The sequence below is a fragment of the Hypanus sabinus genome, chromosome 4, assembly GCF_030144855.1.
Source record: "Hypanus sabinus isolate sHypSab1 chromosome 4, sHypSab1.hap1, whole genome shotgun sequence".
Taxonomy (NCBI): Eukaryota; Metazoa; Chordata; class Chondrichthyes; order Myliobatiformes; family Dasyatidae; genus Hypanus; species Hypanus sabinus.
In genome coordinates this window covers 80,253,950-80,269,466 of record NC_082709.1, presented here as the reverse complement: position 1 = coordinate 80,269,466, position 15,517 = coordinate 80,253,950, and the positions used below count along the sequence as shown (strand labels likewise).

Below are 15,517 nucleotides of genomic sequence, written 5' to 3'. Positions count from 1 at the left end.
CAAATCTTCAATTACCTTTCATTTGACTCTGTAAACGAACCCCCCCCCCCCATATTGTGCTGTGAGCATTCAAATCTGCACACCACACTACTTTATGTCTGTTTTGTCCTTGTATCCTTAGTAGGCTATCCAAATCCAACCTTTTACATGGATTATAATAGTTAATTATAACTACTTCCTCCCCCTCTCCCACACTTCCACCACTATGTATTCCTGATCATCTCCCTTTTCCAGTACCCTATATGGTATACCTTGTTTGATTAATATAGCACAACCCCCTCCTCCCCCTAGATTTCTATCTTTCCTTATCATTGTATATCTATATTGTAGACCGCAAAGTCTAAAGCTGGTTTTAATCAAGTCTGCTGAATACACACTACATCCGGTTTTACAACCATTTCTTTAATAAACTGCTTAAATTCCTGGCTATTGGCCAGTAAGCTCCTTGCATTCCATCGCAGAAGTATCACCATAATTAGTATTAACCAACCCATGACACTTCCTGGTTTGACTGATTCGTGAAGTTCTCCCTCACTTCTTCCCATGTCAGTCCTACTAACCCTAAATGGTTCACTGCTGCTTTGACCACCAGCTGAATTTTTTCACTTTTTGACTTTACCTCAGCCGTATTATTAATCACTCCTGCAATGAATGTTACTAGAGCCTTTTTGTCTACATAAATCATGTCATTTGTTCTTTGTTGCATCTCTCTCATCCCTCTTGCTCCCTGTTCATTAGGAGCATTATTCTGTTCTCTTGACATTCTTACAGCTTCTACATAAGTGATCTTTCTTTTCACTCTTATTTCTTGAATTTTATTCTTCCATCTGATAACCTCACGCCCACTATATGCCGCATTATGAGCTCCTCCACAATTACGGCATTTCGGTTGCACTCCTGTTTCACACTTTCCATATTCATGATCACCCCCAGAACTTGCACATCTCCTCTGCCTATTACAGTTTTTAGCTATGTGTCCAAACCTTTGACAATTATAGCACCTCAATGGCTTTGGTACATACACTCTTACTGGGTAACTCATGAAACCCAAGAACACTTTCCTTGACACTCTTTCTTCTTCAAATTCAATCAATACTGTTTCACTTTCCATTTTCACTCCCTCCTTTGTTGTTTTCAGTCTTTGAACATTCATTACTTTTCCTCCTTTTGATATTCCTCTTTAACTCCTCCATATTGATACTCATTGGTACACCTGTGATCACTCTTTTACATCCACCACCATTTCATGCTCCCACCCTCCCTGTGTATTCCACCTTACATTTTCCTATCTTTCTTAATTTGAGTGCTTTCTCAAGCTGTTCCTCATTCACACATTTACCAATAGGTTGCCATCACTCAGGACTTTTACAAATACTATTTCTCCTATCTTATTTGCTAATGTTGTAGTTAGAACAAATGGGTTAAATTTTCTTCATGTTTCCTTGAGCCTTCTCATTAAACCTTATTATGACAACACCTCCTCTCTGAACTTATTCATCTTCCTCACTTTCAGAGCTCTCTCCACTATCATTCCTTATTCTTTTACTCCCTTTGTCTCGGTTTTCATTCATCCGTCCCCTCACTATCTCCTCCTTCCCTTTAATTCATTTTGCCAGTCCTCCTACCATTGCTTTTCTATACCTTTTTTTTATCTTACTTCTCAATTCTGTTCTAACTAGGGGTATTCTAATTCCTGCTTGCCCACTCTGTAAGGAAGACTTTGCAATGCCATCCACAATTTCATCTCCCTCCACCCCAGCATGCCCAGGTATCCATGTAAATCTGACTTCACAACCCATCTTCCCTTCTGTAAACAAAGCTAAGAGAATCTCAATAACTATGTCAGGACGAGCTTTTGATTTATTCCCTTCTATAGCCTCTAAGGCGCAGCAGAATCCGAACAGATTCTTCTATTCTCTTCGGAGAGTCTTCTATCCACCATAAGGCCCAGAGGATTGCTAATAATTCTGTTGTAAAGACAGAAACACCATCTGAAACCCGGTGACTAATCTCAACTCCAAGTTGAGACACGTACATCCCAAATCCTGCCTGACTGCTCTCTGGGTCCACTGAGCCATCAATAAAAATCTTCAGATAGGATCCCCATTTATTATTGAAATATTAATTTCCGATCACCTTTCCTCATTGCCCGTCACGCCAACTGTTGAAGGAACGGTCATCAGTCGCCTGAGCGCAGCGACACCCTCGCGCCGCCGCCAGCGGGGGTCACCGGCTGACCTCGCGCCGGGGGTCACCGGCTGACCTCGCGCCGCCGCCGCCGGGGGTCACCGGCTGACCTCGCGCCGCCGCCGCAGACGGGCGCCGCAGAGTCGGCTGGCTGAGCTACTGCGTGCAGGGACGCGGCTGGGGAAGAAGCTTGCTGTCTTGCTTTGAAGTTTGATCTCTGGGCTGAGGAACTGCTGGGGTGTTGTGGGGGATAATCTGCGGGAATATTGCCCGACGGCCGGAACGATATTCGTAAACTCCGATAGGATGGCAGGGAGGGAGTCTGATGGTGACAGCAGCAGCATGGAGTTTGAGTGGGAAGAGGTAGGGAGAGGGACTACGAATAGGAAGGTGATGAAAGGAAGGAGGTGGGTCTAGTGTAGGTGGATCGGAAAATGAGGAAAGAGAAATTGAGGAGAAAGGCCCGAGGGCAAAATGGCTAAATGTAGTGGTAAGCTTTGAGGGGGAAGGGGGGGGGGAGTAAAGAAAATCAATCCGCTTAACCTAACTAAAATCACCAGAGGGCAAGTAGGGAAGTGAGCCATGTGAGAATTCTAGGAGATGGAAACCTGCTGATAGGATGTAAAACTAAAGAGCAGATGGAGAAGGCAATGAAGGTGACTAGATGTTGGGAAAGTCAAAGTGTCCAGGGTTATAAAAGTTGGAGCACAAAGGGTCGATGGTTGCAAGGGAGTGATCTCCGGGGTTCCCCTCAGTCTTAATATGAAGGAGCTAGTGGAGAACTTAAGGGTGAGGAATAGTTCCGTGAAGAGTATGAAAAGAATGACAAGGGGAGCAGAGAAAAGGGAGACTGAAACTGTTCTGGTAGAATTTGAGGATAAGGTGCCTCCAAAGGAGTTATATTTTGGATTTCTGAGATGCAATGTAAGAAAATATATACCAAAACCTATGAGGTGTTTCATTTGCCAGGAGTTTGAGCATGTGGCAAAAGTGTGCAAAGGAAAGAGAAGATGTGCAAGGTGTGGTGGGGAACATGAATACAGAAAATGTGGAGAGGGAGTGGAGGTAACCATTGTGTAGTGTACTGGGGATGTGAAGTGGTGAAAAAAGAGGTGGAGGTGCAGAAGATAAGGGTGAAGAAAAAAGTCTCGTATGCTGAGGCAGTCAAGTTGGCTGCGTCAAGAAGAAAATGAATGAGGGAGAATGTAGCAAAGAGCAAGTGGCAGCTAAAGAAAGGCAAGGTAAGAAGAATGACTGGATAGAGAAGAAGAAGTTGGTGACATTTATAGCAGGAGTGGTAAATGCAACTTGTGAGATCAAATCTAAAACTGAAAGTATTCAGATTATTGTGAAAGCTGTGGAGCACCATTTGGGTATGATAGGAATAAAACGGGAAGAGGTAAATGATGAACTCAGGGTACAGTCAAGTCAAGAGACAGTATGTGTGTGTTGATATTACTATTAATGCTACTTCAATGGAATGCAAGAAGCCTGATTAGTAATGGACAAGATTTCAAGCAGTTTATAGCTAGTAGGAGAGAAAAGCCAGATGTTGTGTGTATCCAGGAGACCTGGTTAAAACCTAATTTAGATTTTGTTTTATATGGTTATGAGGCAGTAAGGTGAAACAAGAGAAAGGGGGAGGAGGAGAATATGCAACTTATGTAAAGCAAGGTATTCCTTATAGAATACTAGGAATAGGAAGTGAACAAGAGTATGTGGTAGCAAAAGTATGGGCTGAAAGGAAAGAGTTGGTGATTGTGAATTATAATCCATGCAAAAGGCTAGAGTTAAACAAGCTTGAGGAGATAGAAGGGCAGAATAGTAGTAACATTTGGTGTGGTGATTTTAATGGACATAATGTATTATGGGGGAGTGACAGAACAGACATCAATGGTCAAGTAATAGAGGAGTTGCTAGATGAGAAGTATTTAGTATGCCTAAATGATGGCAGTATTACGAGAATTGATGTTAATACGGGTAAAGAATCTGCTTGATTTCACATTAGTATCAAACTCTATTGCATCAGTATATGAGTGGTTAGTGTACCAAGAAGGAACTGTAGGGAGTGATCATTACCTAATCTGGTGCTTGATAAATATTTCTGCCTCATTGGTCACAGAGAATATAGGTGGGAAATGGATCCTTGAGAAAGCCAGTTGGGAGAAGTTTCTGGAAAAAAAGTGATGGATATCTAAGTCAGGTCAGTGATGAGATGGACATAGAAACACTTGACAGCATATTAAAACAAGGTATAATATCAGCTGCATTAGAATCCATTCCTAAAAGTAAAGGAGGAGCAAAGAAAAGAGTAATGCCATGGTGGGATGATAATTGTAAGGAAGTAGTGAGAAATAGAAATAAGGCTTTTAAATTGGTTAAAAGAACTCATAACTTCCAACATATGATTCAGTACAAACAAGCTCAGGCAGTAGTAAGGAGGACAATAAGACGTGCTAAAAGGATGCACTGGAAAAGTATTGTGATTCTATCATGTTTGCTGTTGTGTGCTGGAGTAGCAGGCTGAGGGTAGCAGACACTAACAGAATCAGTAAACTCATTCGTAAGGCCAGTGATGTTGTGAGGGTGGAACTAGACTCTGACGGTGGTGTCTGAAAAGAGGATGCTGTCCAAGTTGCATGCCATCTTGGACAATGACTCCCATCCACTCCATAATGTACTGGTTAGGCACAGGAGTACATTCAGCCAGAGACTCATTCCACCGAGATGTAACACTGAGCGGCATAGGAAGTCATTCCTGCCTGTGGCCATCAAACTTTACAACTCCTCCCTCGGAGTGTCAGACACCTTGAGCCAATATGCTGGTCCTGGACTTCTTTCCTCTTGGCATGATTAACTTATTATTATTTAATTATTTATGGTTTTATATTGCTATATTTCTTCACTATTCTTGGTGCGGCTGTAATGAAACCCAATTTCCCTTGGGATCAATAAAGTATGTCTGTCAATTGGAAACACAACCCAAGGTGTGGGGGATAATAAAAAGGATGGGAGGGGACAAGAGAGAGTGGAGGTACCCAATTCTGGTGGATGGAAGTGTGACTGCAGTAACAAATAAGGAAAAGGCAGAGTTGTTGGCAAGTACTTTTGTTATGGTACTTAGTTCTGATAATTTGTTTGAGAAGGGAAAAAGAGGTAGAGAGAGAACAAAAGCTGAAAATATGGAGGTTTTATGTAGGAAAACTAACCTTGACAGTGTGCAAGATGTTCCTTTCAGCATGGGAGAATTAAGAAAGGCACTGGACAGAACAGGAAAGACTGCACCAGGTAAAGATGAAATATGCTATAGTATGATAAACCACCTGAGTGAAGAAAGTCTGGAGAAACTACTGCTTCTGTATAACAAAGTCTGGGATGAAAGGAGAATACCAGGGAGCTGGAAAGAGGTAATTGTTATTCCAATAAGGAAACCTGGAAGAGATGCCAGCAGGCCATGAAATTATAGGCCAATTGCCTTGACGTCTTATATATGTAAACTTATGGAACGTATGATAAATGAGAGGTTAGTGTGCTTTCTGGAGAGTAGAGGTATGGTGGCTACGTATCAAAGCGGGTTCAGGAAAGGAAGGAATACAATGGATCCAGTGGTGTGTCCAGAGGATGAAATAAAAGCACAAGTAGATAAAGAGACAGTGGTTGCAGTTTTTTTTTGATGTTGAGAAAGCTTATATGTTATGGAAGGAGGGGCTCCTAATCAAGCTACAGTTAATAGGAATCGGGGGGTGGGGGCAATGTTCAATTGGGTTAAGGACTTTTTAAACGGGAGAACTATTCAGGTGAAGATAGGATCAGAGCTATCAAGTCAGTATGCTGTAGAAAATGGGACGCGTCAGGGGAGTGTAGTGAGTCCAACTTTATTCTCCATTTTGATAAATCATATATTCCTAAATGGAGCTTTGTGGAAAAGGGAGAAATATTGAACATATAGTTAAGAAAATGCAAGATGAAATTAATCAAGTTGAAGAGTGGGGGACAAAGTGGGGTGTTAAATTTTCAGTGGAGAAGACAAAAACCATGTTCTTTACAGGGAAAAAACTCGGGGGACTTAATCTGACTGTATGGAAGTAACCTGGAGAGAGTTGAAAGTTTTCGGTTTTTGGGAGTGCACTTTGACTTGAGATTAACATGGAGAGAACATGTTAGATATGTAGTTGCTAAATGTAAAAATGTGATAAATGTCATGAGGTGTCTTGCTGGTTTGGAATGGGGTGCAGATTTTGCATCACTGAAGTATATTTATGTAGCATTAATAAGATCAAGATTAGATTATGGAAGGATTCTATACGGGTCAGCAGCAAAATCTGTGTTAGCAGAACTGGATATCGTGCAAGCTCGGGCTCTAAGGGTGTGCTTGGGAGCGGTTAGAATTTCCCCAGTGTGTGCACTCCAAGTTGAAGCAAATGAAATGCCATTGGGGCTGCGACATAAACAGCTGGAGGCCAATTACTGGATTAACTTAAGGGGGCATGGTGATAGCCATCCTACAAGAAGGGTGTTGGAGACACGCTGGGATAAGGAAAGGACCCAAAAAGAAAGTTTTGGCTGGACAGGAGAGCAAACAGCAAAAGATATGAGTGTATATAATAAAGAGTTTTGTCCGAGTGTGGTGTGGCCTGTCAGACCTTTCTGGGTGTTAGAAAATCCCTCTGTAGATTTGGAATTGCTTAAGATTAAATGCGGTAATAAAACAGCTGATATACTCAGTGAATATTATAGGTATAAGGAATGTAAATATAAAGACCTACAGATTTTTACGGATGAATCAAAGGATCCAGAAACGGGTGCAACAGGGTCTGCAATCGTGCCAAGTTATCAAGTGGAAATTAGCAAGAGAACACCAGATTGCTTGAGTGTTTATGCAGTTGAAATGTTTGCCACATTGTCAGCACTAGAATGGAGAAAGCAGGTTGATTGTAGTAATTTTGTGATATGTAGCGATTCTGTATCTGCTCTTGCAAGCATTAAGGCAGGTACAGCTAGAGGACACCAAGATCTGCTTTTTGAACTCCTGTTTGCAAATTCAAGACTGGCTAGACAAGGCAAAAATATCACATTCACGTGGGTTCCAGCACATTCGGGTATTATGGGAAATGAGACAGCAGATAAGCTGGCAAAAGCAGCAGTCAAAAAAGGATCTGTAGAGGTCAATATTAAACTATCAAAATCAGAAGGGAAGAGCATAGTGTGGAGAAGGATAAATCAACAGTGGAAGCAGCATTGGGATACAGCAATAAAAGGAAGACATTTACATTCAATTCAGAACAGAGTAGATATGGGAAGGAGTAGGGGAGTAAAGCGGAAGGAGCAAGTAGTTATAAGTAGACTGAGAATTGGGCACAGCAACCTTAATGGTAATCTGGCCGTCATAAATAAACATCCGACAGGTTTTTGTGATCTATGTCAGGAGACAAACAGTAGGGCATATCCTTATTTCATGAGGAAATTTGCACAGGAAAGACAACAAATGCTACAACAATTACGCAAAATAGGACTGATAGAGAACAGTGTTAAAGGTTTATTGGAATGTAAGGAGAGTGATCAGGGGAGGAAATGGTTTAGATTTTTAGGGGCCACGGGACTGGAAAGACAACTTTAGGCAGTCAAGTGAATGGACAATGAGGGACAGTAAATCCTGAAGATGGCAATAATGCAATAGTGTGGATGCCAACTGCCGTAAAAAACTCAAGGAAGAAGATGGGCACCACCTCTGAACCTGTTTAGCGCACCAAATGTTCGTCAGGAATCTGGTGCTAAAATATCTGCAGACAACCTAAATCGGGCTCAGGGTTTCGTAAGTAGCAGAGCAGAGCCATCCGTCGAGTCAAACTTTTGTCGGCCGATAGATCCTACAACGGGGGGGAGGGGGGACCAAGGACGTGCCCTGTCGCACTCCTCGCTTGGTTGGTTGGTCGGTCGCTCTCTCTGGATTGCAACTGCGGCCCGGCACAGGGACCTCTGGCCCTTACCTTTTCCTCTCACTGGTGTGTTGCAATGATTTTATATGTTCGTACGAGGAAAATATGCGCTGTGTGCTTAATATCCAAATGTTACTTAAAATGTCATGATGCTATTGACTTATAAGTGAATTATAATTGACTTATCACTACATTCATGTGAGGAAAATATGCGCTGTGTGTTTAATATTAAATTCGTTAGATAAATCCTTTTAGAAACGAAATTGAGTGTATTAGCCACTTACAAATGACTTATAGTTGACTTATCACCTATATACCAGTCGTGATTAGACAACCATAGACAACCCGCAGGAGTCGCTGCACATCTCCGGGTAAAACAGTGTTTCCCCACCTTTTTTTAAGCTCTACGCCCCCCTAAAGCACTTTTGTACTTGCCGACGCCCCCCTAAATCACCTTCATACTTAGGCACAATATACTTTCCGGCGCCCCCATAGTGTAAAATATGTCGACCATATACTAACGTGAGAAAAATGATCCTGCTTTAAAGTTTTATTTGTCTTTAAACCTAGCTTACACAGTATCTGTGTGCTGTACAGCAGCTTCCATATCAATGAGATCCTGGAGCTTGAAGGTTTTTAACAAGAGTTGAAATACCTGGTTCAAGTTGTGACAGCAAAAGCCTTAATCCCCATGTGTAACAATGTCCAAGTGGTTTCTGTTTTTATGTGAGTATGTGGCTCACTGTACTAAAGCCTCTTTCAACAAGGTAGGAGAATGGAAATGCAAAGTAAAACAGTTTGGATCGTCTCCAAAGACTGGGAAACTTTGTATGACAGGGTAGCCGCATACCACAGAAGTGGACATTTTGGAAAAGTAAGTTTGCTTCTTCATCATTTGGAATTTCAATAATTTCTTCTTGCAAGCTCCCTTCTTGTTCTTCAAGTCAAGTCACTTTTATTGTCATTTTGACCATAACTGCTGGTACAGTACATAGTAAAAATGAGACAGTGGTTTTCAGGACCATGGTGTTACATGACACAGTACAAAAACTAGACTGAACTACGTAAAAAAAAAACAACATTCATCTTGCAAAGAGATGGATTAATCATCCAGTCCATAAATTACAGATTGTTCAAAACCTTGAATCGATTCTGAAATTCCTTCTTCAGTGACTGCAGTACAAGCGGTACTCTTGCAAATCATCGTCTGTGAAAGAAAGTGTCATACTTTCCATGCAGGGAAACTGTGAGAATATTCTTCCCCAAATGTTTTGCTTATATATTTCCAATTTTCCGATAAAAGTGGACTTTTTGCCTGAATTAAATTGAAATTCTCACTTCTGCATTTTAATATTTAGAATGTTCATTTTAAACATTTAGGCTAGGTATGCTACATCTCCACACAGAAGTTCAATCTTGTTTCATCAGAAAGGTCAAAGAAATGTTTTAAGCAGCAGCCAATGCACTCCATTGTGAAGAAGCAGGAGTTTAAACTCTTCATCATTGTCTTGGCATAACTGGCAAAATATTCCTCTACTTAATGAATGAGCTTTAGTTTTGTTGATAGCAAATATTACAAGAGTCATGCTTGAAAAAGGTTGCTGGCTGACGTCATTGGCTGCCAGATGTTGTCGATGAACTACCCAGACAGACTCGAAATTTCTTTTTTCATAAGTGCCACTAAACTAGCATGGCAACCATCTGTTGCACAAGAAATCATGTTCTTAATGTTAGTGATTTTTTGATTTAGGACATATACAGGCTACCAGTCTTCAGCCAAATATGTATTGTGGATAATATTTGGAGTGCAGCTCTGAGTAATGAGTTCCTAAAGGAGTGAATCCTAGATTAGTCAGTGCTGAGTAAAACTCATTTGGATGTCTGCAGTGTGGATGCAAATCAGGAGGTGTGAAGGGTCTATGTAGTTTCAAAGAAAGCATTGTCCATACATTGTAAATATGGAATTGTCCTTATGACGTTTGGCACATAAAATATCGAGTCCCACATTGGGCTAGGAGACTTTTGGATCGAAAGCCTCTCCATACGATGCCTGCTGTACCTTGTTTTGTGGAATATTGAACTGAATTGACTTTATTTCTTGCATCCTTCACATACATGAGTAGTAAAAATCTTTACATTTAGTCTCCGTCTAAATGTGCAATGATAGTAATTTATAATAAATAGAACAGTCAATGTAAAATAGAAATATACTCATATCAACGTGAGTTAATCAGTCTGATGGCCTGGTGGAAGAAACTGTTCCGGAGCCTGTTGGTCCTGGCTTTAATGCTGCTGTATCATTTCCCGGATGGTAGCAGCTGGAATAGATTGTATATGGGGTGACTCGGGTGCCCAATGATCCTTTGGGCCATTTTTACACACCTGTCTCTGTAAATGTCCTGAATCATGGGAAATTCACAACAACAGATGTGCTGGGCTGTCCACACCACCCTGAAGATTCCTGCGATTAAGAAAGGTACAGCTCCCATACCAGGCAGTGATACAGCCAGTCTGGATGCTCTCATTTGTGCCCCTGAGGAAAGTTCTTAGGATTTGTGGGCCCATAGCAAACTTCTTCAACTGTCTGAGGTGGAAGAGGCACTGTTGTGGCTTTTTCCACCACTCAGCTGGCGTGTACAGACCATGTGAGGTCCTTGGTGATGTGGATACCGAGGAACTTAAACCTATCAACCCCAGATCCATTGATATCAATAGGGGTTAGTCTGTCTCCATTCCACCTGTAATACAGAATCAGCTCCTTTGTCTTTGTGACATTGAGTGAGAGGTTGTGTTCTTGACACCACTGTGTCAGAGAGATGGCTTCATCCCTGTAGGCCACCTCATTATTGTTTAAGATTAGGCCAATCAATGTAATGTCGTTGGCAAATTTATTAGCAAATTAGAGCTGTGGGTGGCGACACAGTCATGGGTATACAGAGGATAAAGATGAGGACTTAGTACACATCCCTGAGGGGCTCCTGCATTGAGAGTCAGAGGGTTGGAGGTGAGGGAGTCCACTCTTACCACCTGCCGGTGATCTGACAGGAAGTCCAGGATCCAGCTGCACAAGGCAGGGTGAACATAGAACATAAAATAGTACAGCACATCACAGGCCCTTCGGCCCACAATGTTGCGCCGAACCTCAAACCCTGCCTCCCATATAACCCCCACCTTAAATTCCTCCATATACTTGTCTAGTAGTCTCTTAAATTTCACTAGTGTATCTGCCTCCACCACTGACTCAGGCAGTGCATTCCACGCACTAACCACTCTCTGAGTGAAAAACCTTCCTCTAATATCCCCCTTGAACTTCCCTCCCCTTACCTTAAAGCCATGTCCTCTTGTACTGAGCAGTGGTGCCCTGGGGAAGAGGCGCTGGCTGTCCACTTAGTCTATTCCTCTTAATATCTTGTAAAACTCTATCATGTCTCTTCTCATCCTCCTTCTTTCCAAAGAGTAAAGCCCTAGCTCCCTTAATCTCTGATCATAATCCATACTCTCTAAACCAGGCAGCATCCTGGTAAATCTCCTCTGAACCCTTTCCAATGCTTCCACATCCTTTCTATACTGAGGCGACCAGGACTGGACGCAGTACTCCAAGTGTGGCCTAACTAGAGTTTTATAGAGCTGCATCATTTCATCGCGTCTCTTAAACTCTATCCCTCGACTTATGAAAGCTAACACCCCATAAGCTTTCTTAACTACCCTATCTACCTGTGAGGCAACTTTCAGGGATCTGTGGACATGTACCCCCGATCCCTCTGCTCCTCCACACTACCAAGTATCCTGCCATTTACTGTGTACTCTGCCATGGAGTTCATCCTTCCAAAGTGTATTAGCTGGTGGGCAACCTGACTGGGTGTTACGGCAGCAGTTCTCTGTGGTGGTCTATTGTCTGACTTGAGTTTCTGAACAGTTGTCCATGCCTTCTTACTGTTGTTGGTCACATCTGTGTTTTCTTTTGGTTCCTGCCAATGCTGATGTCTGTCTTGGCTCAGTAGGGACAGAATTGACACTCCCATTTCAATTGTGTTTTGACCAAAGGGGTCTTCGTCATATAAGTTGACATACTTATCATAACTTTTCAGGTCAATCCCTGAATATATTTGGTTCTGCAGCCTCTAGGTATATTGTGCTGCGCTACGTTCCAGGTTAGTCAGACAAATTCATCATAATGATCAGGGTCTAGTGTTATGGTATAGATAAGTTGATCAAGGGATTCTGTGAAAGATGTAAAATTTGCTTTACTGAGGTTCAATCTTGGTAGGTACTTTGATGGTACAGGTCTCGGAACTGGGAAGGATTCTCCCTGGACTGGACGATGTTGAGATTTGGGTATATGTTGAAGGACTGTTCGTGTGAAGAGCTTGGAGCTTGCCGAGGTAACAAAGGCAAGGTATGGGTTGTATCCTGTTCTCCATCTGGCACTTGTGATGGTAGGGGTATCCTTTGACTTGTATAGTAGATCAAGGCTGTTGTTTAGAGCCCATAATACTACAACTTTTCCATTTGCATCGTCATCGTAATACCCAAGTTGGTGCTATGGCTATTAAAGTCACCAATAATGAGGTACATTTTGTCCTGAAGATCTCAGTTAGGTGGAGACATCTTAAGTATACTGGGTTAAGTTCAGGTCTTGACCACAGCAAGAGCGGCCTGGCTTGAACACAGCTTGGTCTCGTGTTAGAAGATCTTCAACTAAGGGGGAGATTATTTTCAATATGAGTTTCTCGTAGACTTCATAGAGGGTGCAGAGCAAGGAAATTTGTCTATAATAATAGGAATGTTGTGGTCTTTATTGTGTTTTAGGAGAGCAAAAAGTTTGGCTCTTCGCCACTTTTTAGGTGATTTTAATGATCTTAGGGAACAGTTAAAAAGGAACTGCTTTAGGTCCAAGATGTTTAAGGAATTCATTAAGAATCCCATCAATGCCAGCAGCTTTGTTGGATTTTAGCTGTGATACTTAATCCTTTAATTCTTCTAGGCTAGGGTGAGAGTTGGGAACTTGTTCTTCCCGTTTGAGAGAGCTGACTCCATCTAAATAGACAATGGGTGCAGGAGTAGACCATTCAGCCCTTTGAGCCAGCACCGCCATTCAATGAGATCATGGCCGATCATCCACAATCAACACCCTGTTCCTGCCTTCTCCCCATATCCCTTGACTCTTCTATCTTTAAGAGCTCTATCTAGCTCTTTCTTGAAAGCATCCAGAGAATTGGCCTCCACTGCCTTCTGAGGCAGAGCATTCCACTGATCCACAGCTCTCTGGGTGAAAAGGTTTTTCCTCAACTCCGTTCTAAATGGCCTACCCCTTATTCTTAAACTGTGACCTCTGGTTCTGGACTCCCCCAACATCGGGAGCATGTTTCCTGCATCTAGTGTGTCCAATCCTTTAATAATCTTGTATGTTTCAATCAGATCCCCTCTCATCCTTCTAAATTGCAGTGTATACAAGCCCAGTCGCTCCAATCTTTCAACATATGACAGTCCCGGCATCCCAGGAATTAACCTCGTGAACCTACGCTGCACTCCCTCACTAACAAGAATGTTCTTTGTCAAATTTGGAGACCAAACCTGCATACAATAAACCAGGTGTGGTCTCACCAGGGCCCTGTACAACTGCAGAAGGTCCTATACTCAACTCCTCTAGTTATGAAGGCCAACATGCCATTAGCTTTCTTCTCTGCCTGCTGTACCTGCATGCTTATTTCAGTGACTGATGAACAAGGACACATAGATCTCGTTGTACTTCCCCTTTTCCGAACTTGACATCATTCAGATAGTAACCTGCTTTCCTGTTTTAGCCACCAAAGTGGATAACCTCATGTTTATCCACATTAAACTGCATCCAACCTGTCCAAGTCACCCTGTATTCTCATAACATCCTCCTCACATTTCACACTGCCACCCAGCTTTGTGTCATCTGCAAATTTGCTAATGTTACTTTTAATCTCTTCATATAAATCATTAATGTATGTTGTAAATAGCTGTGGTCTCAGCACTGAGCCTAGTGGTACCCCACTAGTCACTGCCTGCCATTCTGAAAGGGACCCGTTGATCCCTAATCTTTGTTTCCTGTCTGCCAACCAATTTTCTATCCATGTCAGTACCCTACCCCCAATACCATGTGCTCTAATTTTCCTGACTAATTTCCTATGCGGGACCTTATCAAAGGCTTTCTGAAAGGCCGGGTACACTACATCCACCGACTCTCCCTTGTCCATTTTCATAGTTACATCCTCAAAAAATTCCAGAAGATTAGTCAAGCATGATTTCCCCTTCGTAAATCCATGCTGACTCAGATGGATCCTGTTACTGCTATACAAATGTGCCGCTATTTCATCTTTTATAATTGACACCAGCATCTTCCCCTCCACTGATGTCAGGCTAACTGGTCTATAATTCCCTGCTTTCTCTCTCCCTCCTTTCTTGAAAAGTGGGATAACATTAGCTACCCTCCACTCCACAGGAACTGATCCTGAATCTATAGAATATTGGAAAATGATTATCAATGCGTTCACGATTTCTAGAGCCACCTCCTTAAGTACCCTGGGGATTTATCAGCCTTCAGTGCCATCAGTCTACGCAACACCATTTTCTGCCTAATGTGAAATTCCTTCAGTTCCTCCGTTACCCTAGTTCCTCTGGCCACTATTACATCTGGGAGATTGTTTGTGTCTTCCCTAGTGAAGACAGATCCAAAGTACCTGTTCAACTCGTCTACCATTTCCATGTTCCCCATAATAAATTCACCCGTTTCTGTCTTCAAGATCCCAACTTTGGTCTTAATTAATTTTTTTCCTCTTCACCTACCCAAAGAAGTGTTTACTATCATCCTTAATATTCTTGGCTAGCTTACCTTTGTACCTCATCTTTTCTCCCTGTATTGCCTTTCTAGTTATCTTCTGTTGCTCTTTAAAAGTTTCCCAATCCTCTGGCTTCCCATTCATCTTTGCTATGTTATACTACTTCTCTTTTATTTTTACGCTGTCCTTGACTTCCCTTGTCAGCCAAGGTCACCCCTTACTCCCCTTAGAATCTTTCTTCCTCTTTAGATTGAACTGATCCTGCACCTTCCGTATTATTCTCAGAAATACCTGCCATTGTTGTTCCACTGTCATCCCTGCTAGGGTATCTTTCCAGTCAACATTGGACAGCTCCTCCCTCATGGCTGCATAGTCCCCTTTGTTCAATTGTAATACTGCCACTTCCGATTTTCCCTTCCCCTTCTCAAATTGTAGATTAAAATTTGTTGTTGTTGTTTATCCTTCTGAGTCGAAGATGACCATGACTTCTGTCAGGTGGAGGGTTTGTGACTGTGGGTCCGGAGGTGACTGGTGAGGCCAATCTGGGCCCTGCAAGCTCACCCACGTGTGGGACACACATCATAATCT

The 15,517-nt window shown here is 42.2% G+C and overlaps 1 pseudogene; it reads right to left on the bottom strand.

Annotated features, from left to right (window-relative positions):
• LOC132392130 (RAD52 motif-containing protein 1-like) overlaps window positions 1-12,145 on the bottom strand; it is a 32,248-nt pseudogene extending 20,103 nt beyond the window's left edge.
• Between the last annotated feature and the right edge of the window lie 3,372 nt (window positions 12,146-15,517).